Source organism: Magnolia sinica, chromosome 1 (genome assembly GCF_029962835.1).
Source record: "Magnolia sinica isolate HGM2019 chromosome 1, MsV1, whole genome shotgun sequence".
In the NCBI taxonomy this organism is placed as follows: domain Eukaryota; kingdom Viridiplantae; phylum Streptophyta; class Magnoliopsida; order Magnoliales; family Magnoliaceae; genus Magnolia; species Magnolia sinica.
The window spans coordinates 53,048,871-53,073,256 of NC_080573.1; the positions used below are offsets into that span (position 1 = coordinate 53,048,871).

The window sequence follows — 24,386 nt, forward strand, 5'->3', positions numbered from 1 at the left end:
ACAATCAACTCTACATCCATAACATCAATATAGTTAGAAGACTTGGAATATCAGAAAATAAAAAGGAATTACTGCAAAAAGATCTGGATAAAACCTTGGAAATTAATACACATCTAATTAATGATCTACAACAATACCATTCTGATAATGATAGATTAGAAAGAATCAACACCTTCCTTAAATCAGAGTCTGAAAAATTAAACAAATAGGTTGAGCTATTGAAAGATAAAAACATCTCCTTCAAAATGAAAATCACACACTCCTGTTTGATTTAGAAAAATCTAGAAAACTTGCTAAGATAAACTATAAGTTTTCCCAAAGTGGTGAGAAATTAGAAAAACTTTTAGGAATGGGAAGACAAGGAAAGGACAAGAGTGGCTTGGGATATGATAAATTTAAAACAAAAACTAGAAATGTAGCACCAATGGCTAAAAAATCTGCTGCTTTAGGAAGTAACACAAGAACTACTCCAGTATATCATTTATGTGGTGATTCAGGTCATTATAAGTTTGAGTGCTTGACACCTAGGAGGACACAATAGAATTCTGGTCAAAATCATTTTGGTACAATCAAACTAACTAGAAAAATACAAGACGTTAGGAGTCCACCTAGGAATATGGATAAAAGAAATACACATTCATCACCACATAGAATGAATGACAGAATGAAGGAGTTATTGAATCAAGTGGCCGAGTTAAACAAGAAAACTAAATCTACCATTGTCAAGAATCCTGTCACATAATGGGTAGTGAAAGAAAAGAAAAATTGCCTTATTACTCACTCACATCATATTATAGGCAATAATACTAAGTGATACCTAGATAGTGGTTGCTCAAGACATGTCACGGGTGACAAATCCCTTCTTTCAAACTATTCAGATCTTAATGATGGGATAGTCACCTATGGAGATGGAAGCAACACTAAGGTAATTGGACAGGGAATTATTAAAGGAATAAATTCGCTTAAAAATGGGAATGCCTTTTGCATAGAAGGATTAAAGCATAATCTTCTAAGTATTTCTCAAATATGTCACAATGAGCATGTGGTTACATTCAACAAACAAGAATGCGAAATCCTTAACTTATCAGGAAAATTGGTGATGAAGGGTTGTCACACAAATAATCACAGCTATGTCATTAAAGGCAAAGGAAGAACTGATCCCTATGCCTAGAAACATTGAGCATGGAAAAACAAGTCCAGGTCATGCATCTAAATCTGGATAGTTGCTGAAAAGATGCAATTTTGCTGAACTTTCAATGATACATCTGAGGTTCCTCACCTCAATCTTCTGTATATAAACATCTTGATGTTTATAATTTTGATTTGTATAATGCTTGTACAAATTTTGCTATGTATATAGTTTAATTCAAAGATATACTAAAATATACATGAAAGTTTGTCGAAATACTGAAAAATGAAATATATATATATATATATATATATATATTCACCTTTGATATGTCTATTGATAAATCATGTGGATTATTGATTACATTGACAGAGAATCGATATCATCGATGATCTCTCGAGTAGCTGAAACATCGGGTCGGTTGGCCTTCCCTCGAACTCTTAATTGAAAATAGAAATTAGGGTATATCGATATCATCGAACCGATGTTTGATGATATCGAAGGTTACTGCTCAGTAAATGTCGGAAGATTGGAACAAGAGTTTCAGTTGTTGATCTCATCTTGGCATTCCATCTCTCAGAACAATTTTCCTTACAGAATCCAAATCTTCTTTCATCCCAAGAAGCAATGTCTAAAGACAAAGGTTTGGTTCTCCCACAAAGCACCTCAATTGAGAGCAAGAAAGGTGAGAAGAATGCAACTAGCTCATCTTCATTTTCTAGCTTAAAAATTGTGGCAGAACGAGCCATTCATAGGAAGTGCATTGAACCCTTTGGGATCATCGATCTCTTAGAACTGGTTGGGTGGGGTAATATCTTGAATTTTGGAAGAGGATTTCAGTCCAATCTTGTACATCAGTTTCTCAGCTTAATCTACAACGTTGAAAATAATCCTCCACTCATTTCAGTCGCTGTCATAAATCAAACTGAGCACATCACCCCTAGATTGATAAGTCATTTGGTTGGTGTAGAAGTCACTAAGATACCTATATCGAAATGAAATATGAACGGTCTTGGAGTATGGGGAGAAGTTACTCGAGCATTATGCAACAGTGCTACAATTCTCAGAAATGCAAAGAATGTTCTTCATGTTAAGCATCTCAATCCTACCTATAAAATTCTTCACAGCATCTTTAGAACAAATGTCTATCCATGTGAAGTTTTTGGCAACAAGCTCTCTCCATACATTCTCAATATTCTGTATGATGTTCATCTAGGTATTCCAGTGTGTCTACCCACTCTTCTCTTACAACAGTTAATCTGTGTGTCTATAGAAGAATCTATCACTACACTTCCATTCCCGTATCTTCTGTCCAAGCTTTCACATCAATTTGGGCTGCCTCCTATTAATGATCTTCTGCACCCGTGTGCTTGGTTCAACTACAAGGACATTTGTAACTTGGACATCATTAACAACGTATTTCGTGATGTAAAAACCGATCCCACCTCAGGCAAGGGAAATGCTGTGCGCAGCCCCGACTCCGTCAAGATCACTAAAGCTTGCGCACAACACGACATTGTGCAACACCTTCTGGATAGACAATCTCACATGATGAAACGACTTGACGACTATGAAGCCTGTCTTTTAGAGATCAAACACATGATGATGGCTCTGCAACGTGTTACAACACAAATTCTGGATTCTCTAAATGTGCCATAAGCATACCTAGGCTTTCGTTATCTGTAGTGAGTCCTTCCATTCATCACATACCTGGAGTCTCCCTGAAATGCTTAGGGCATAGATTTCTTTTTGAGTGTCCTACGCTCACATTTGTGTGTGTGATAAATTACTGACTTGCAGAATTTGACAAATTTTTGGTTGTTATATCCTCTGAGTGAGGAATATACTCTTTTTGTATATGCCCCTAGATTGGTTAGATACTTGTGGTTGGTTTTGGGGTGCCCATGGATGGGCGGAAATTTATTTTGGTATGGAATGAATGATTATACTACTGCCAATCTTGGGCAGTATATGTATATATTGGATACTGTTGGTTATGGCAATCTATATATCATCAATCTTTACTACCATGTTTACATTCTATTATCCCTTGTTTTATCTAGTTTATATCATCTATGGGATGTGATGTGTGTAATGCTTATCTTTATATTATCTGTGTATCTCACTGTTCTCTAATTGATCTGTTATGCATATTTGGTTTCTGTAATGCGATGTTGGTTTTCCATCCATTTACTATATGCATATGATCCCTGAAATCTGGTTCTCCCATATTATTTACTTCAATCAATATCAACTGTTATATTTACCTTTGCCAATGACTGACAAAAAGGGGGAGAACAAATCAACACCCTAAAGGAAAATTGTGTGTATCTGCTTATGATTAGTGATGCAGGTGTTAGGGGGAGCAGCTGCAAAAAGACAAAGGGGGAGTTTACAGTTAGGGGGAGCAGCTTCTGAATGTTTGTGTATGTGAACTAGATAGCATTGTACAATTGTGTAAATTTCATGTACACACAATTTAGGGTATCAATATAGAAGTTGTTCTAGAGTGTTTTGGTATTTTGTCACGTAATTGACAAAGGGGGAGATTGAAAGTGTCATAGTTTGTCAATTAGCGTGAGTATTGAGTTGGCTAGACAAAGAAGCTCTGTCACACCCCAAACCTGATAGTCTTATACAACCGCTATATCTACTAGATCTGGCGTGCGACAAGCCGAACTACGGGATTGGTACCCAATGCCTACACACTAAGTCCCAAGCTCAGCGTCCAGCAAGGTAATATAAAGGATAAATATCACCATTTATTCTTCACAAAAGAGGGACATCGGAGACAAGATAGGTAATATCTGCATACAAGTAAACTGGGTACTACAAAATTTCAAAAGTACATCATTTGTCTGCACAATACATATGTACATCATATACAATTCAAAATTTCAAAAGTCAAATCAGTCCCCTCGACGTGGCACCTAACTCGTGGTCGCTACTTGTTTTGCTTCCTTAGATCCTTTACCTGAGTGGTTAAAAGACACATAAGTTTTATAACTTAAAAAGTACAAAGTCTTCATGGTAAGTATGCAAGATAAGTTAACATAAAAGATATAATGAAAGAACTGCCAAAAGTAATAAACTGTGCAAAGTGATGAATGATGGAGCGTGATCATCTGTGAAATGCATAAAATAATTGTATGCTAATTGTAGAAACACCTACCAATCGTCCTCTCACCATGGACTTGACCGCACTACTCTTGAACATCATCGTCTCGATTATGATTAATATACTATTGCAACTTAGGATCTACCGGGGTCGATGCCCATGCACCAGACACCAGCAATCGACCTTGCTAACCACCAATGGGATTACAACCTCCATTGTGTATACTAGTAGCGGACCTCGTTCGCGCTTCTCCTTGCCGGCGGGTCAAACCGATCCCCGTTTGCCACCTCAACCCTAAGGCGGGTCAGACATACGCCTTCTCAACATGGCCTCGTCAGTGGGAGTCAAATCCATGGCCCATGCGTCCACCCGGCCCATCGGTGAGGCATCCCAAGGTACCATTGGGGTTTAGGGTCTCTCAACCCAAGGGGCACATCATCCCGTACTATTTTCATATTTTCGACGTCCATGATTCAATATCATCATCCTTACCATAATAAGGTCAATCCGTGATGTTATAAAGAATTTGGATTTTATTTCTCATCATATATCATGCCATGGAATGCATGGTGATGCTAATGACAAGCGACTCAAGGATAACTAAAACTCAATGTATGCTGATATGCAGGGTGCAAGATTATTAAAGAGCCACGTACCTGGGTAACCAATCCTTACATGATGCTGTCAACTTGTGGCCTCGTAGCTTGGTACTTTCGACTACAAAATACTTTTGCTTTTCTTCTTGCTTAATCATGACTAATCGGATTGTAGTCCTTGTAATTTCTCAACTAGGGTACTTGATTGTAATTTTAGTTCTTACTCCTTTCTATAAATTAACATCCCTTCTTATGTATGAATGTCATACAACAATCTAATTGTATTCTGCATGATTTAATCATTGCATTGAATTGGGCGATTTAGATGCCTAATATGACTATTTAAGATATCCATGAAATTGGGCCACAAATTCTTGTCATATAGGGTGGCTTTAAATTCAATACACACCGAAGTATTCATGGTGGGCTTATATGGGTTTTGATTTGGGCTTTGATGAGGAGAACATATTATTCTTGAGAGGCCCATAATTTATTTTCACAAATATATATATATATATAAATATATATGAAAAGGTCCTATGCAGTCCTGCTCATGGGAACTCCCCATGAGGTCGAGTTGTGTGGGTCTAGCATGATGCGTGTTAAACATCTGCCCCATCAGTTAGATGCACCATTCCATGGTGGGCCTAGGGTTTAAAATCAAGTCAATCAGTGACTTGTATGGGCCACACTATGCACAATAGTTGAGAGGTTTACCTTCCATTAAAACATTCATAATTCATTTATTGGGCCATTGAGATGTAGATCACAAATCTAGCCCATCCATTATGTGTGTCCCACTTGGTTAAGGGGTCAGGCTAAGTTTTAGATGCATCCAAATTTCAAGTGGACCTAGCAAATTTTTTGAGCTCCAAGCTGTATGAACGGTTCAAAAGAGATTAAAGTTACATGGATCCCATAATGATGTATTTATTATGTCTACCACATTTATCTATTTTTAGAGAACATTTTTTTTTTTTTTGTATTATTCAAAGAATGAATCATATCCAAAGATTATCTGGACTGCACCGCAAATAGCAATGGAGAATGATATTCGCCGTTAAACAATGCACAGGGCCCACATAACATTTATTATCCATCCAATCTGTTCATATGGTCAAGGACCTGAATTAAGAGGAAAATCAAATTTTATATTGATCCAAACTTCTGTGACCCCTAAAAAGGGTTGCAATTGTGGACGTGCAATCCCCTGCTGTTTTTTACAACGTGGATGACCTGATAGTTAGATCTGTCTTATTTTTCTCCACAAGCCTTAGGACGAGCTTACCAAATGGATGGATGGTTTGGATATGATGCATACTTCATGATCAGACCCACAGAACTTGCTGATATTGTATTTTATTTTATTTTATTTTATTTTATTTTATTTTTTCATCTTCACTTGATTTTACATGGTGTGGGCCACCTGAGTTCTGTGTACGGCTGATTTTTGGCATACCCTATTTTTAAGAGGGAACCCACCTAATGTATGGTGTAGATGATTGACATGCATCATGTTGGGGCCTATAGTGGGACCAATCGTCCCTGCCAACCGTCCAAGCAGCAAGACGCTGCTTACTACAGCATCCTGGACGCTGACAAAAATAGCGTCAAGTGCTGGTGCAATTTTTTTTTCAATGGTTTTTCATAGGTGAAGCCCACATTAGGACGATCCAGTCCGTTTGTTGGGTCCTCTGTCTCGTGACGGGTCCAATGAGCCCAATATTTGGTATGTTTAGCCATATAGAAACATCACAACGGGCCTTAACATATCTCAATAGTAAATATTACTATAAAAAGTGGTTTTTTTATGGTGTGTCCTACTAGAGATTTGGATTGACTTCATTTTTCGGCTCAACGGTTAAAATGAGTTGGGAAATTAAATGGACGGCGTGGATTAAATACATCGATCATGGGTAGGGCCTGTTGTGGTCCCACAGCCGTTCCCCTATTTGAAGCAGCTGGACGCTGATTGCTGCTAGCGTCCAGCAATCAGCGTCCACTCCCCTTATATTATTTATTTATTTATTTATTTATATATAGGTGTGTCTGCACATGTGTGCATGGGTGTGTGTGTGGCCAACCCAATGGGCCACACTGGACTGTTTAGATGACATACAAATATTTTGGTGGGGCCGATTCAATGGGTCCCACATGAAGTCTATAATAATTTATTTTTCTTTATATGGCTTTGCCTATGCATCCACACCATAACTCATATCATTATCATCAACACCATCTCCACCATACATAAACACAAGGAAAAACAGAATAAGAATGAGTGAGGAGGGTGTACTCACCTTGATGGATTAAATGGATGGTTGAGATGGATGGAAGGGATGAAATTGATGGAATGGATGGTTGAGATGGATGGAAGGGATGAGATTGATGGCCCACCAAGATCACTCCTCTCTCTCTCTCTTTGTTGTAGAAAAAATGGTGAAAATGTTAAGGGGTGGAGGGGTTTATGTAGAGAAATGGATAAGAATATGGTTAAGTTAGGCTAATGTGATTAATCTTAGCTTAGGCTAAGATTATGGGAATTTGTACATGATTAAGAATTAATGTAGATTAAAGGGGCATAGGATGGCATGGTGTGATGATGTCATGCATGAGATATGGTATGGAGAAGAGTTGACTTTGGGGTGTACATGAGAGAGGGAGGGGTATGGGTGTGTGACATCACGTGCATGGGTAGAGATTCTCTCACCCATGTGGGGTATGGTACATGTGTGGGAGTATGTGTTGTGCACATGTTATATGGCGTCATGCGCACATGATACACCGACGATTCTTCACGGCGTATCTCACTAACAGAGAGTCGTATAGATGCATGGGTGGTACTTCCACGATCGCGGCGATGGGGCGGTCGATATGAAATAGGTTTTGAAGTCTTGGGGTTCTGGTCAGTCGAGTGTGTACTATGCACAGTTAGTCCAGGTCTGGTCAAGGGCATCGATCATCGTGCATATAGGTATAGAAAATGTAAGGAATGGATAGGGTCTTACAAGCTCCATAGGAAGATCAATCAACCGTCTGCCTCAACTGGATGTGGGCCTGAACTCACCACAAGTAAATCTTAGCCTCACATCCCATGTCCCAAAACACCAGGTAATTATAACCCTTAAAATTGAGTAGAATATCATAGGGTTTTTGGGTTAGAAAACTCTTGCAAACTGTAGAAAAATCTCTAAGTTTTCTACCTTTGTCGATTTATCGACAGGCGGTTCAATGGAATCGAACCTTGCTGTCGATGTCCTCGAAACTCACTCGATGATATCAAAATGAAGACATAAGATGTCCAACAACCGCATATACCTCTGGACAGAATTATCGATATATCGATAGTCGTATCGATATCATCGATAATTGAATCTCAAGTCTATCGAAGTTGATTCGTTAAAATTGACATCATATATAATGTGTCCAAGTTCTGCTAAGGTAAATCACAAAGTCTTCGATATATCGAAGTACTCCTCGATATCGTCGGAATTCAAATTTTGATGATATCGAAAGCCCTTCGATGATATCGGTTTTGGACACTCTGTTTTCCAGCAATATTTTCAGGTTGTTCTATCTTGGATCGAGGGTCACTCGATAGAATCGATATTTAAATATCAATGATATCAAGCCTGAGTCGATGGCATGGAGAATGGACATAAACTGTCCAGCAATCTTAACTGGAAAATCCTTTGGATTTATCGATGCATCGACACGACTATCGATATCATCGACATTCAAATTCTGATGATATCTAGTGTGCCTCGATCATTCTTTTAAACCTGAAATATTTTAAAGGCAAGTCTCTCTTATTTTCAAATGTCGAGGAATCGAGCCTCGTGTCACTGAAATCGAAGTTTGAAATTCGATAACATCGACACAAGTTCGATTTCCTCGACTAGCTGGTAAAAGGTTTCAAAACCGTTTGACATTTGAGTTCATGTCATCGAGCGGCCAGTCGATGTTATCGAGAGTATATGCTCGATGATATCGACTCATCTTGATGATATCGAACTTTGTAAAAAATGTGACCGTTTTATATTCGTTGGAACCTTCTGCCTATTTAAAGAGAGATTGCCCTTAGTTGTTGGATAGAGAAAAAGAGAGTGCTTTTATGTGCTTAACCCTAGATTATATAACCTTAGCCTTTTTCTCTCATGGGAGTTCATCCTCCAATCCACCCTCATCATTGACATTCAATAGAGTGCATTGGGGAATGAACTTCCGCAATCAAGGATCCTCTAGGTACCACCTTAATGGCAAATCATTAAGCTGGGATACCTTGAATGCATAGATGATTGGAATCGCTCTATCTCCCTTATACGAAAACATTCAATAGAGTAGGATTCCATCATAACCTTGACCCAACCTGTCGCCATGTATTGGTACATCTTCTGAATTGCGGATCAAGGAAGCTGAAGTTCTTCGTCAAAGGAGGAGATCTTCAACAATGCGCTGAAAGAGACTCATCTGCTTATGTATAAGTTATTAGAGTCCAGAGGACCCTTGTGATCATTCCTTCTGTAAGATTGGGTTTAAGGTGTTTGTCACCCTTTGCAAGTCCTCGTAGGAGGCCTTCGGTGGGAGTGTACGTGGTGGGTGCTTTGTGTTGACCCTTGCTCTGTGGAGAGCATAAACTCTTAGGTCCTTGTAGTAGGTCCTTGATCAGGGTGGTCTAAAAGCTAGGTGCTTTGTGTTGACCCTTGCTTGTGGGAGCATAAACATGTGAGGTTCCTTGAGTGGATCCTTGGCCAGTGTGCCTAAAATTGGGTGCTATGTGTTAACCCTTTCTCGTGGGAGCATAACATGTGAGGTTCCTTGAGTGGATCCTTGGCCAATGTGCTTAAAATTGGGTGCTATGTGTTAACCCTTACTCGTGGGAGCATAAACTGTCAGCCTAGGTGTAGGTTGTACTGGTTAGAGGTGAACCTGATTTAAAACCTCTAGTTTGAGGTGAACCTGTTGTGAAACCTCCTTAGTGAAATCCATTACACTCAAGGGTTGAGTGCATTTGCCGGGAGTGGAGTAGACAAGTAGTCAAACCACTATAAAAATGACTGTGTTTGTGATTGATATTGTCTTTCATTCCTATGTGATTATATGCTTTCATATTTAATTATCTGATATCACATCTCACACACAGTCACATCTATCATAAACTCTGATTGGTATCTTGTTTATCTTTCAAAGTAGTTTTATGATCTGATCCTCTATTTAGCTTGGAAGCCATTAGAGTTGTTTTGAAGAAATCCTGATTCATGCATATCTACTCAGGACAAGGATTTTAAATAAACCATAAAAAGTTTATAAAAATCCTATTCACCCCCCTCTAGGACATATAGGCGTATTCCTACTTTAACTAAAGCGGTCACTATCGCAATTTCAGAATGAATTCTAAGGGTTTTTTTTTTCAAAATATCTCAATGTGAAGATAGGTTAGCACAAGAATTAAACCATCAGAAAGCAAACTTTCCTAAACAGCAAAAAACAAACTATCCTAAACGGTGAAAAACAAACTATCATAATCTTAAATTCTTTAAAAGCAATAAATCTAACTCGGAAAACAGGGGAAAGCTACTTAGTCATGCCGCAAGGTTCCTCCTTCGGCCAGTATATTGATAAATTTCTCAGTAGGTTTCGTAAGAAGATCATCCAAAAGCACATTTTGCAATAGGCTTGGATGCCCTGGAACATGATCTTCTAGAAAAATTTATGGACCTCAGGAAAAAGTTTCATTTTAATCTCCTGAGGTGTCCAAAGTACATATGATTCACCTGGGACTGAGAAAGTTTCAGAGTTAATGCAACATGGTGAATCAGAGACTACAAGTATATAAAATTTAGAGAAATTCTCAGTAGGTGATGTAGTCTCAACATATTCCAAAGTTTCAGGTTTCAGTTCAACTTTCAACTCCTCCTCCCTTAATGGTAAACATTCAAGATTTGTGGAAGGAGGGGCTTAAGAATAAGGGTTTTCTCGATTAGTAACAACCACCGATGTATTGTTTTGCAAAGCATCCATTATTTCTTTTATCATGGGATTATTTGTATCTGCAAAATATGCCAAGTGATCTTCCAGAGAGTTGAAATAGTCAGTTGAGAGAGGCTCAATTTTCACATTGAGGTCTTTGATGATATGCCCAATGATTCCTTCATCTTCTCTTAGAATAGAGAGAAACATGATCTCTTTATCTTCACCTTAATGAGACTCAATTGTCATCGGATACATCTCGCCCTGCCCTGCATAGACAGATTGTGGATAAATAGGCACATTGATGGAAAGACTTTGTTTATTGCTAGTACTCAGTAGAGGAACTATATCGTCAAGGGTTGACGATTTCAAATTTCAGAGTCATCTCGGGCAACTTGTCCATCTCCCTAATCATATTATAATCTAAATTAGGGGAGTGGTCTATACATGCCTCAAAAAAGTCATTCGGTTCACTTGAAAGGGACTCTTCCTCCACATGTAAATCAAACGTATTAGATGGGTGAAGTAGATCATTATGGTCGACAATATCCTATATGTCGTAATCACTTTGCTGAACTATAATTGAAATCGATTCTAGTGAATCTTGGGTTGTAAACTCATGATTCTCATCCCAATACTTATCATCTTCTAATTCAGTATAGTTCACAAGTGGGATGAGATCACTTTCCTCACACTATTTTCCTGCGTTGAGTTGAGGTTCGAATAAACTAGCCTCTTCCTCATTGAAATCAAGTGTGTGATATGACTGGAGCGTGTCAGTATCATTATATTTGAAAGACACCCATGTCTCTTGATCATTCTTTTGGATGGTCATCGAGATCGACTGTTTAAAAAATTGAGTCGTTTGCTTGTTAACACAATCCAACTCTTCATTCTCAATTTCAGTACTCTCCACAAGTGAGTTAGGATCACTTTCCTCGCATTGTATTTCTAAACTGGGTGAGATTGTGATAACCTAGCCTCTTCAACTTATCGAGGCGCAATTCAATCGCTTCCAATGATTTCATCATGTTAGTGACAAGTTGGTTGAACTATTTTTGATAGTTCGTGAAATTCAAACGTGAATCCTCTTGGATTGTTTCTGGTTAGATTTCAAAGGTAGGAGATCTAAGAGAATAGTCACTATAATCAATTGTTGGTTCATCTCTCTAATGTTGATGTTTTCACTAATCATAGTCATACGAGTCATAGGTGGGAGAGTATGATAGTTGTTGGTACATATTATCACTCATAATATAATCTCTCATTATTTTCTTCTTGTCTGATAGGTGTTAATAGTTCTCACTCCCATAATTATGATAACCCCAACAATCAAGTGCCGTTTTCTTAATGTGTGGGGTATAATTATTCTCTTGCCTATGATCGCGTAAGGACTTCTTAACTGGTGGAGCATTGTATTCTGGTTGGTTCTCGATGATGGTTTCAAAAAAATTTTGAGACATGGGTTGTTTCCTAACATAATCATCTGACAATTCTTCATAATTTCTCACATTCTCTAAAACTAGCTCAGCATACTGACGTTTCCACTCTTGCATATACATGATGAAACCCTAATCCTGAACCTAATCCTAAAATAGAATAAAAGAAAATTCCTACAACAACATGGAAAGTAAGTAGAGGAGAAGCTAGAAGGAGTTTACCGGTTTGGAGAGTTCTATGTTAGGATTCTACAAAACAGAAAACAATGTTAGTTTTTAAAAAACAAATCAGAAAAAACCTTAACTTAAAAACAAAATAAAAATTTAGTCTTAAAAACAAATTAGTTTATATATAAAAAAAATAGTTTCTAAAAACAAATTAGGAAACTTTCCAAATCTAGAAATTAAAAATAAAAAATAAAAATTAGTTTCTAAAAAAATTAGGAAAGTTTCTGAATCTATAAATAAAAAGGAAAGTTAGTTTCTAAAAACAAATTAGGAAAGTTTCTAAATCTAGAAATAGAAAGAAAAGTTAGTTTCTAGAAACAAATTAGGAAAGTTTCTAAATTTAAAAATAGGAGGAAAAGTTAGTTTCTAAAATAAAAATAAGAAAGTTTATAAATCTGAAAATCGAAAGAAAGAGAATTAGAAAGAAGTAACCAAATTGGAAATTTCTAGTTTGGGATCCTGCAGAAGAAAATGGAAAGTGAATTATTTTCTAAAAAAGAACTAAGAAAGAAACCTAGTTTCTAAAATAAAATATAAAAAAAAAAAGAAAAAAAAAAGGAAAGTTTCTAAAAATAGAAAGTAAGTTAATTTCTAAAAGTAGAAAAAGGAAAGGAAATTTACTTCTAAAAACGGATTAGGAAAGTTTATATCCTACAATTAGAAAGTAAATTAGCTTCTAAAAAAAAATTAGGAAAGTTTATATCCTAAAATTAGAAAGTAAATTAGTTTCTAGAAACAAAAAAGGAAAGTTTTTAAACATATAAATAGAAAGCTAAATTAGTTTTTAAAATAATTCTAAAAAAATCCTAACCTAAAAATAGAAAGTAGAAAAATCTCAATCAACCTAGTTATGAAATTAATCAAATCCAGAAAATGCAACCGTCAATCCCAGGCAAGGCGTCAAAAACTTAATCACAACCCCAAGTGTAGGGTCACAATGTAGTAATAATCTCGGTAAGACCGAGGTTGAATCCACATAGATTGACCTTGTGCGTTTCTGAAATTAACTAGAAGCAGAACTAGGAGATGTAAAACTAATTGTGAAGTAATTGAGAAAGTAATTGTGAATTAAGTAATTAAAACTAAGAATTTAAAAGTGGAAACTAGGGTGCCAAGGATCCACTTATAGTGATCAGGGAGCCCTCTTGCTCGATTCAAGTAATACAATTAGAATTGGAGTCATATCCTATCCAATTGGAAAATACATTAATAAAACCAAATCTGAACTTTCATTGACCAAATTCTCAATGAATGAGAACTATCATAATTGATAGGGATTCCATCGTCAAACCATGCCCAGGAGATAATGTCAAATAACAGGATTTACCAATCCCATAATCTCAAAGTAGGAAAATTGTGAAGATTATGAAGGATTCCATCATCCTAAATGCCCAACGGCCGATGGTGAACAACGAGACTTACTAATTTCACATTCTCAAATCAGGAAAAGAAAATACTTAAAGCTTTGAGTCACAATAAACTATTAAAAACTGAAAGTATTCCTTAAATATTAAATTAGAATCCACGGAGTTCAACATAAATATGAATTAAAGCAATAAAAATATCCTATCATGCTACAAGCTTCACCTCTTAGACATAGCTAAGAGTTTAGCTAACCATAGACATGATTAGATCTAAAACCCTAGAAGAAAGCATGAAAACAACTAATGAAGAAGAAGAAAAAAAACTCTTGGTGGTGGCTTCTTCACCCTTTTGCTCCACTCCTTAAACCCTAGAAGATGCCTAGGAACATCTTAGGGAGTCCTATTTATAGTTGTGGAACTCCAACTTTCGCACCTAGTTGGAAAAATCTAGAAATTGCCTTAAATTTACGTAATTTGTTAAAATAGACTTCACTCTGTGCAGTTTTTCAAAATAGACTTCACTTTGTGCAATTTCACAAAATGACCTAGAGCTTCAGAATATGCTTTTTCAGGACGATTTCAGGATTCCTTTTCTTCACTTCAAATCTTTGATTCTCTTCATTCCTCACTTGGTTTTCTTGGATCTTTGGCATTTAAATTTTTCAATCTTGGTCTCCTAAGATCCATCCCTTGCCTTAGTGATTCTTGAGCATCAAATTCATGCTTTTAGCACCCTTTTCAATCCAAGCTCTTAAATTCACCTTGCAATACAAACATGAGTAAAATAGAACATTAAGTATTATCATGTTCATAAAACCAAGATATAAATGAGGGATAATATACAATATTTGACCCTTAATAATTTTCATAATGAAATGGGTCGTGAGATTTCTTATACATGGCAACTAAGGTTTGGATTATCTAAGTTTACAATGTGGCCTTTTCGTAATTAGAAGAAATGATGATTCGACTTTAATCGCCCGAATAACAAACCCTAATTCAACTATACTAAAAATTACCTGAATTAGTAATATATACTGTAATGACCCGTAATTCAGACTTGGGGAACAGTCTGTTAGTATGGCCCACTTAAGACTCATATACATCCCATACTGTAGGACTAGTCATATTAATGACCGGCAAAACAAATGGATGGGATAGATTTCCTCAAACATCACTGTGGGCCCCATATGCAAGGAGAGTGTACACAGGAGATGCACAGCCACAGAGCACAGGAAATTTCCACATGGTCAAACCTAGTTTGACTCACAATTTCCAAATAAAGAGAGAACTCTCTCTCTCTCTCTCTCTCTCTCTCTCTCTCTCTCTCTCTCTCTCTTCCCGTTTTCCCGCCCGCATGGGATTCGAACGAACAGCCGCTGACATCATTCATAGCCCACCAGCTTGGCCCATATGAATGATTTGAACCGCCCATTAAATGCGGACGGAGCGCCCGATCAAAAGCCAGTAAGCACTCGCCAGGAAGAAATCAAGAGACAGTCCCCCATCCATCCGGACGTTCGTGTAATCACGCCAAGAACAACTCAATGGGTCACCCAGTGTTAGTGCCCTCATTCTTGCACTCTGGTTTGTCAATCACGTGAGTCATTGTGTCATAAAGTCAGTTAAGCCTTTGAAAAGTGAAGATCGAAGATATAAGCAAAGCAAAAGCATCAAGGTGGCAAGAATAGGTAAACAAGTGGCCTTTGTGATCCTAACACTTAACCCAAAACAATTCCTTAACCTCTAGATGATGTGGACCCATTAGGATAACCCATTTTAATCCTCTTAAGCCACAAGATCTTATATCCTATCATGATTGGCTTAGCACTAAGAGGTTTGTGTTGCTGAAATAAACAGTTGAGATCAGCAACCTTCGGTCCGACCGAAGATGTTTCAATCTGACTGAATTAGGGCATTGTAGGACCAAAAACAAAAACACAAAAATCTGGTCACTGTTCGATTAGACTCAGTCTAACCAAATGCTAACTTCGCTCCCACTGAAGAATGCTTTGGCCTTTTGTCCTTATTCAGTCTGACCGAGAGAAAATTTGGTCCAACTGAAGATAATTCGGTGCAACCGAAGACCTCCTCAGTGTAACCAAAAGATAGCTGTTAAAGATCTGTTGGGACTTTTTCCCTATAAAAACAACATCCAGATCTTTACAAAAAGGATGGGACTTTGGTAGTTTAGAGTCTTTAGTGCACCCCAAGCCTAATCTATAGTCTAGAACTCTTTTCTATTGAGATTCATGTCTTCTTCCTTGTGATTCATCACACAAATAAGCATTCTATGCTTTTATTAAGGAAGAACATAATCTCATGGCTTCTCTAGAGTATTGAGACCAACCTTATAGGTATATCTACAGTCTCTATGATACTCTAGAGTGTCCATTGGTTGAATCCCCTAGGTATAACAACTTCACATTACTTATAAGAGATTCAACCCACTCTCATTACCTTGCTCATCTTGAAAGAAGTATCAAATACAAGGAGATTGATTGTGGAACTGAAGCCTTGGCAAAGCAGTAGTAGCATGATCGGGGGAGCATCGGGGAGCTGATTGAAGCACAGGAGAGTAGAGATCAAGCAACCTAAGGGGAACTCAAAAAGGGAATCAATCGTATAAGTGTCATTGTTAGGAGTCCATAGGTTAGTCTCCTTCCTCATGTGAGATTGAGGCTAAGAGTTTATTATCCTCATACTTAACTAGTTTCTTATGTACAACCTTAGCTCTTCCGTAGGGCCTAAATTTGTGATTCTTATGTAGGACCTTGGATCTTTCGTAAGGCCTAAATCTGTGGTTCTTGTGTAGGACCTAAGTTGTTGATTAGCCCAATGAAAACCAACTGAAGTCCTTATGTAAGCCTCTGGTGGGAGTAAACGTGTTAGGTTCTGGATTAGGACCCTAGCCTGTGTGGCCTAAATTGTTAAGTTCAGGATTAAGACCCTTGTCCTTGTGTAGGACATAAAGTCTAGGTTCTTTTATAGGACCTTTGCTCTTGTGTAGGGCACAAACTGTAGAGTCCTTGTGTAGGACGTGTTTGCCCTGTGTAGGCTTGGGTTGCCTTGTGTAGGCTCCCAGTTGTGTCCTTGTGTAGGACTCGTCGCCTTGTGTAGGCTCTTAAGGGAACCTTGTGTAGGTCTCTTAGTTAACTTTGTGTAGGTTGTGAAGGTTCATGGTTAACCTGATTTAAAACTATTAGATAGTGAAATCCGGTACACTTTAGGAGAGAGTGCATCTGTCAGGAGTGGAGTAAGCAAGTAGCCAAACCACTATATATGATTGTATTTGGGATTGCTTTTTGTGCATTGTTCTAATTATGCTTACATTTATCAAATGTCTTTTATGATGCATGATTTAGTTAATGTATAAATATTGATGGAGATCACATCCCACACACTATCATATAAGCTATCCCTAATAGGGTTGTTCTTTATATGTAAATCTTGTATAAGCCAATGTGATTTAGACCCTCCATTAGCTTGGAAGCCATAGAGTTACTTTGCCTTACTCTTTCAATTAAAGTTAGGCATTGTTTTTTCTTAGTAGAAAATAATTTTGAAAAGTCCTATTCACCCCCACTCCAAGACCATAGTCATACATTCATACTTCAGTATCAGCGGTCTAAACCACAATTCACTTAGAACTTAATCCACACCACACTCTCCTGGGCCAAGATTTCAAGACAAACCTAATGGAAGGAGTCAATTTTCCAGATATCCACGATCGTGGGCCCCACCAAGTAATGCAGACCGACCCATTTCCGTAGCAGACGCGATCAACGAGAGAATCGAACACACCCCGAACTCTCTGCACGTAGGACGACCAAAATCAAGATCATGGCCCCGATCCAAACCATCCAAACCACAAAGACGTGGAATCCGATCCCTCCCACGTCGACAGAAGATATCGGAAGGAGAACCATGGGAAATCACATTGTTTCAATCCTTACTATGCAGAAAAATAGGGACTGCGTAAAGGAATGCACTTGTTTCCTTGTTGTGCAACACACGACGTAAGGTTTCGCAGGAAGAGTTCAGAAGACTCTTCCCATTACTATAAAAACAATCCTCGTCCGGCGTTTGGAGGAAGAACAAGAAGCAAAAAGATGCTCGAAGGAAAGAAGAAGGAAGAAAGAAAGAAAGAAACAAGGAGGAAGAAACGAGAGGGAAAGTTAGATGTCGATCCAACTCCCGTTAGATTCGGACGACCTCACAGACCTTCTGATTCGTTGTCAATTTCTGTCCAAGTTCAAAATCTAAATCTCCTTTTCACTTCCCGAAACCTTTATCCTCTTTCCACAACGATAGATGTAGAAATATAGGGATGAACTTATATATAATCTAGTAGAAACTAAAACCGGATTCTAAATTCTAACTATTTAGATCCTCTGGAATAGGATAAAGGAAACAGGTTGATGCTAAGAATCCCCTATATCATCAACATTATTGGTAGACGATCGAACAACTCAAGGTGATTATCCTTTAAGCTTACTTGATTTAAAGATTATATTATCTTGACATTTACATGCTTTCATGACATTGTGAACTTCCCTATAATTGTTTAATTTACCAACATCGATTATTTATCCTTTGAGAATTTTAGTAAGACTTTAATTATGTATGATCTTTATGAATTTACATGAAGCCATGGATACAAGCTTTGCCCTTGCCTTTGCCATTTTGTCGAGTTAGCCCTTGCTACTCTTCTCTTTATTGAGTTAGCTATTGCCACTCTCCTATTTATTGAGTTAGCCATTGCTACTTTCCTCTTCAATGGGTTGGCCATTGCCACTCTCCTCTTTGTTGCGTTAGCCATTGTTACTCATCTTTATTAGCCTTGTGCTATTTACCAATAAGGTTTGGGCATGTGTCTTGATATTCCAGAACTCCCATGATTCAGTTTACATTCCTTTCGATGTAAGTGATGTGTTAAAGGTATTACAACTAGTGATTTAATTATTATATCATGGATGTAATGAGCACTGGGTAGAGACCCTCTTGATCGACACATAATTCCATAGGTTTTTGGGTGGTGGTCCACAAATCGATGTAAGTAATTACAATGCATGTTACATCACTTTCGGGATTGGCTGTCGCAAATAGTCACTCCATAAACAAATCTTGTTACGTAATTCATCTGACACATGTGTTGTGCCGCCTCGAGGTGTTCGTATAAATCCACGGTAGCGTTGGACATGCCGGCTAATATCCGTAGTTATAAGATGTGGGTTGAGTCGGGTTTCTATGAATTATATTCCACATTGTGATGATCATTACATATGATGAGCCACACACACTTTGCTAGGCATGCATCTCATGTAGATTGTTTGCGCATACTGATACTTCTTGTAGTTGTGGAGTATGTGACATATCAGAACCCTTGCATTATTTTTATGAATCTTTTGAATTAATGTTAATCTTAAAGGATTACTATGCCAAAACAGTGAAAAGGGATGGCTGAAAACCGTCTCAAATCTCAATTAATGACGGTTTTGAACCGTCGCATGGGCCGTCATATTTCGTTGCATCATATTAGTAATAACGGTTATAGACCGTCTTTAAAAAAGACTGTTATAGACCATCTTTAAAAAAAGGATGATTATGGTCATTTTAGACGATTAGTAGAAAAAGTTTCAAAGGCTACGAATTTAATCCGTAGCATGACCATAGCCATTGCTTGTAGCAAAATGTAGCACTAGATCTGTAGTGATAGGCTGAAGTTAGAAATGACTACGGTTTCAACATCTAGGGATACGGCCAATGTCCATAGCCAGTTTGTTTTTTTTAAAAGAATTAATAATGGTCTCTTACCATTGCTAGTACATACCCTGATAGATCAACTCATCTAAAAATTCCAAATTCGATAATAGCCTTCAATAATTCAACAATAAAAGAAACCAATGAATAGATGATGGTAAGATCAACAACACATCCTAAGATCAACCCGATGCAACTAGATATGAGAAAAAATGAACAGTATCGCCTATCCTTGTCACAGATTCAGAAAGGATTTTCTTCAACTTCTGGGCATTCGACATCGAACTGGCCAACTCAAGACACTTTTCACAAGTACAACAACAATGACAACAATAATGATGAAACAAGACAAATATCTGCAAATTACGCAAAGTATTCTTTAACAGACATTCTGTGCTTGAAGTTCCTGCATGCTATCAGCTAGTCCCTTTTTATTCACACCAAACAAAGTAAGAGATACATGGCATATAATATTACATGAGCACCAACTTTGAGAAGAAACAAAGTACCAAGTCATCCAACAACAATTCATACATGTCATATCCATTAAAATCGGTATATAGAATCCCTCCACTCCAAATCCCTCCATTGTCTTCTATCATTTATTTGAGCAGAGAAAATAAAAGATGGATGGATGGGGATTGCACCTATTAGTTTGCTATCCAGCTCTGCTCCACTATCTCACACACTCTTCGGTTGTACTCCCACTTGTTCTCACGGAACATGGAGCAGCCTCAGAATTCGCAAGGGAGTTCGGATTGAGATCACAGAGGGACTGAAAAGAGCACATGATAGGGCGAATTAAATGAGTATTATAAAAATAATAGAATGGAAAACCCAATACCTTAAAGCTAAACAGATTCATACATTATTTCACTTGCATGTACTGAAGTGGTAATCAAGATTAATTCCAAAGATTGTGCACTGTTAGAAAAAATTAGCATAAATGTTGTGTATTTTATTCATTGAGATGTGGAATTGAATTATACACAAAAAACCTATGTACAACTATATACAGAGTCATATGCATAAAAAATCACCTCTACATATATAAACTCACCCTTAAAGCATCACTATAACTACACATTTTTGGATATTTAGAACCTAGATGACATATTCATTTTTTGGCATTAAACTCATTCATTACACATGATCTGGATTTCCATTAGACTTCTCCAATCTAACATTCTATAAATCTACAATTCCTCAGGTGCATTGTTAGAAGTTGACATAACTGACCCAAAGACCTGGGTATTTCTCCTGATAACCTGTTCTTGCTCAAATCAATGCAGAAAAGCTATGGACGGAAAAGAGGACTTGTACTGCTAGAGAAGCTGCCCTTCGATGCAGAAAAGATAAACAAACTGATAGAGGTGTTGTCTACACACATGCTACACATTCAACTGATGTCAGACGCAAACTAACTGGAAATGGTGAAAAACTCATGTGCATTGCCAGGAACAAGTGCTAGGGCAAGATCATTTAATACATACATACAATGAGCACGCCAAAACTGGATCAGTTACCATCAGACAATGACTCTGGTGACTCCAAAAACCTAGATTGGACCTACAAACCTAGTCAAAGACTATTCACAGAAGCATGCATGCATGGAGAAAAACTGAAGAAAGAATCAACAACTCGATACCTTAGATTGAGAACATGTAATGTCCTCAAGTTGTTGTCTATTGTTGATGATGATGATGTGGGGCAACTTGAGAATCTCCCATAAACTGTAGGAAGCCAACCTGCAATCTGCAATAAAAGATTTCTTTTCTTCACTCCCATTGCCAACAAAAGCACATCCTGTAATTTGATGAATGAGCCCACTAGCTCACACAATATCATTGCCAAGTTTAACAATTTGAAAATCCAAACTTATTATTTAGCATGGAATTCATGCCTTCAATTTCCTAAGATTGGAAAACTGAAGAGGCATGCATTTTTCTTAATGCCAAATCAAGAATAATGGTCCAATTCAACCCAGTTTAAACAATAGCCAGGGCATCAAGAGGAACAAACATTTTAAGCAATGGAAAAAGGAATTACGATGCCACCTGGAAATGTCTCTCGTTTAACCGCTTGGAATATCTCTGGCCTTCCACATTCTTACAGACCTGTAACAATTTGTAGCAGACCTGTAAAAAAGATTCATACATAAAAAACAAGGGAAGAGAGCCCAACTCACCCAAATGCAAGCATACGTGCCAATATGGAACACGGGTGCGAGATCCAGATTTTGAACCAGGCTAGTATTTGTGTTTTCAGTTCATTCCAGCATGGAATGACCTTGTAACAAGTGAGCTATCTGTATGCATGGTTAAAAATGAAAAAAATAAATAAATATGACTACCTTGTATAGGGCAAATGAAAAGCTCGATTAAGCATATTTAATCGCACGATCCAAAAGCAATAGTTGTGGGGCCACATGGTATGTATCTCACATTCAACCCATTTAATAGATGCACGCCACCATTATTACGCGACAAAACTGAAAATATAGCAAATCCAATCATAAGGTGGGCAAATCCATAGAAAGCAATGTACACCCTTCAAAATATAGCAATTAAAGTGTAGCCCATCTGATGATCTGATTGACCTGATATTTTAACCATGTTATCACCATGGTGCAGTACATACATTTGACAGATTGAATGTTATATTCATACTACGTGGACCACTCAAGTCTCAAGTTTCATTACTTGATAAAGGAAAAAAAATGAGAGCATTTTTGTAATTTCATCCCTCAAAAGCACCTCATAGAGATATTATTTTGTAAAATATAAATTCCTCAGGAATTTTGTAGTATATATATATATATATATTATTTTTTTTAAAATTGGTAATTCTTTTTAGTAAATGCTCCAATAGATTTGTAATTGGGTTCTTAAGTGATGGACTTGGAATTTACCAAATCCAAATCTATTTCAAATCAATCAATTTATCTAGTTCATGGATTTTTTGTTCTTTTCTCTTCTCTAGGTACATGTGGCATGCATGTGACTACAATTAAGCCTTTGGAATGGTGGACCCCACCATGTACGTTCCATTGCTAGTAAATCAGGCCAGTTCAATCATCTGGTCAGTTAAAAAGGATTTACCATTAGTCGACATTTGATATGTGGTCCACCCACTGATGAAGCCTGCCTAGTCTTTCAGGCCACGGAACATGTAAGGTGGTTCCATCTGATGAACCGCCCTGCATTGGCATGTGTAGGGATGGTAGAGCCTAGATGCTAAATGGGTTATAGCATTAACTAAGGCCTAACAAGGTAGCTGGACCCCTTGCTTCTGATGGAAATCATGGTTTTTGGAGTGGAGTAGACCACCTAAAACTGGTCCACCTACAAGCAAAGCATGAGAACAACCTGCGGAGGGAATCTTGGAACAAAGGTCAAGATGAATAGATATGTAATGTTGGATCCTCTTGCTATGCACACAAAAATAAATAAATAAATAAGTAAAAGATTGGAAGGATCTTTATTTGATAGCACCTATTATGGGATAAGAAGCAGAGAAACATATGAGGTTCATGTGCCAATCAATGGGAATCATACCACCTCCACACCCATTTCATAGATACTTGATATGTCCTTGCATCAATGTGAACCTTCATTCAATCATTTCTGATAGATCACCAAAAGAAAAAAAAAAGCAAGAAAAGCTTGGGAAGTTGATAACAGATTTGTGGCTTAAATTGGCTGGATAAGTGAAATTATTCGGAAGAAGATGAATTAGATGTCTACTGTGAAACCACTACATTTAACTAGTTGAAATATTGTGTTCTGCATAGATGGATGATTTCCCTCTCTCCTTCTTGGTCCCCACATTTCTCTCCTACACCAACCATCAAACAGGGGGCATGCATGTCCACATCATATTTTCCATTGCCTTACCAATCAAACAAAAAGCATTGAAACAGATATATCAACAAAAACCAAGGATTAAAAAATGGATTTGCATATCATACCGTTCACTGAGAGATTTAGGGCATCCACATATAAACCAATCCCAAACCCAAACAGAAAAAAAAAAAAAAAAAAAAAATCCAAAATATATGGGAAAAAAAAATAATCATATCCAGATCTACAGATGAGGAAATATAAAAAAAAAATAATAATAATAAATAGTTAATATCATTTGAGAAAAACCAATAAAAAAAAACTACAAATATAAATTTATCAAAGAGAGGATACTAAATTATCTCTTTTTCATTAAAGCATTTAAACATACATCTGAAATGCATGATAATGGGGATTTTTTTAATCTAAAAACTCACCTCTAGTCGCAAGCTCCAAACCCACGTCCAGCAGCAAATCCGAAACCCTTAGCGCTGCTTCTCCAGCCAACCATCTCCAATCTTCGGAAACCCCTTACTTGATAAGGGCTGTGCATTTGCTGGAAACCATCTCTAATCTCTGAAAACCCACAAATAAAAAAATCCCAAAACAAAAATGCAAACAGAAGATGATTAAATATGCATAAATCAAAAAGTTGGAAGGTTGGCTTCATCACCAGTTGTCGTCTCACTGGATCTGGGTTGCAAAGGGCTGCAATGGCATCCTAGAGTGCTTCATAGAGAGAGAGAGAGACAGAGAGAGAGAGAGAGAGAGAGAGAGAGAGAGAGAGAGAGAGAGATCGTCGGAGGAGACAAACCGATTTTGATCGAGAGGGAGAGAGGAAAAAGGAAATCGAGAGAGGGAGAGGACAATCGAGAGGAAAACCAGGAGGGGAGAGGGAAAATGAAAGGGGAAACAGGGAAACGGATCGGCTTCTCAT

The 24,386-nt window shown here is 37.5% G+C and overlaps 1 long non-coding RNA gene across 1 annotated transcript; it reads right to left on the minus strand.

Annotated features, from left to right (window-relative positions):
- Window positions 1–19,943: 19,943 nt before the first annotated feature.
- On the minus strand, window positions 19,944–24,350 carry LOC131249844 (uncharacterized). The gene is made up of 4 exons (XR_009172870.1): window positions 23,887–24,350; window positions 21,665–21,724; window positions 21,256–21,362; window positions 19,944–20,382 (listed from the first exon to the last, which is right to left on the minus strand). It is a non-coding gene; the product is annotated as an uncharacterized LOC131249844 (long non-coding RNA).
- Between the last annotated feature and the right edge of the window lie 36 nt (window positions 24,351–24,386).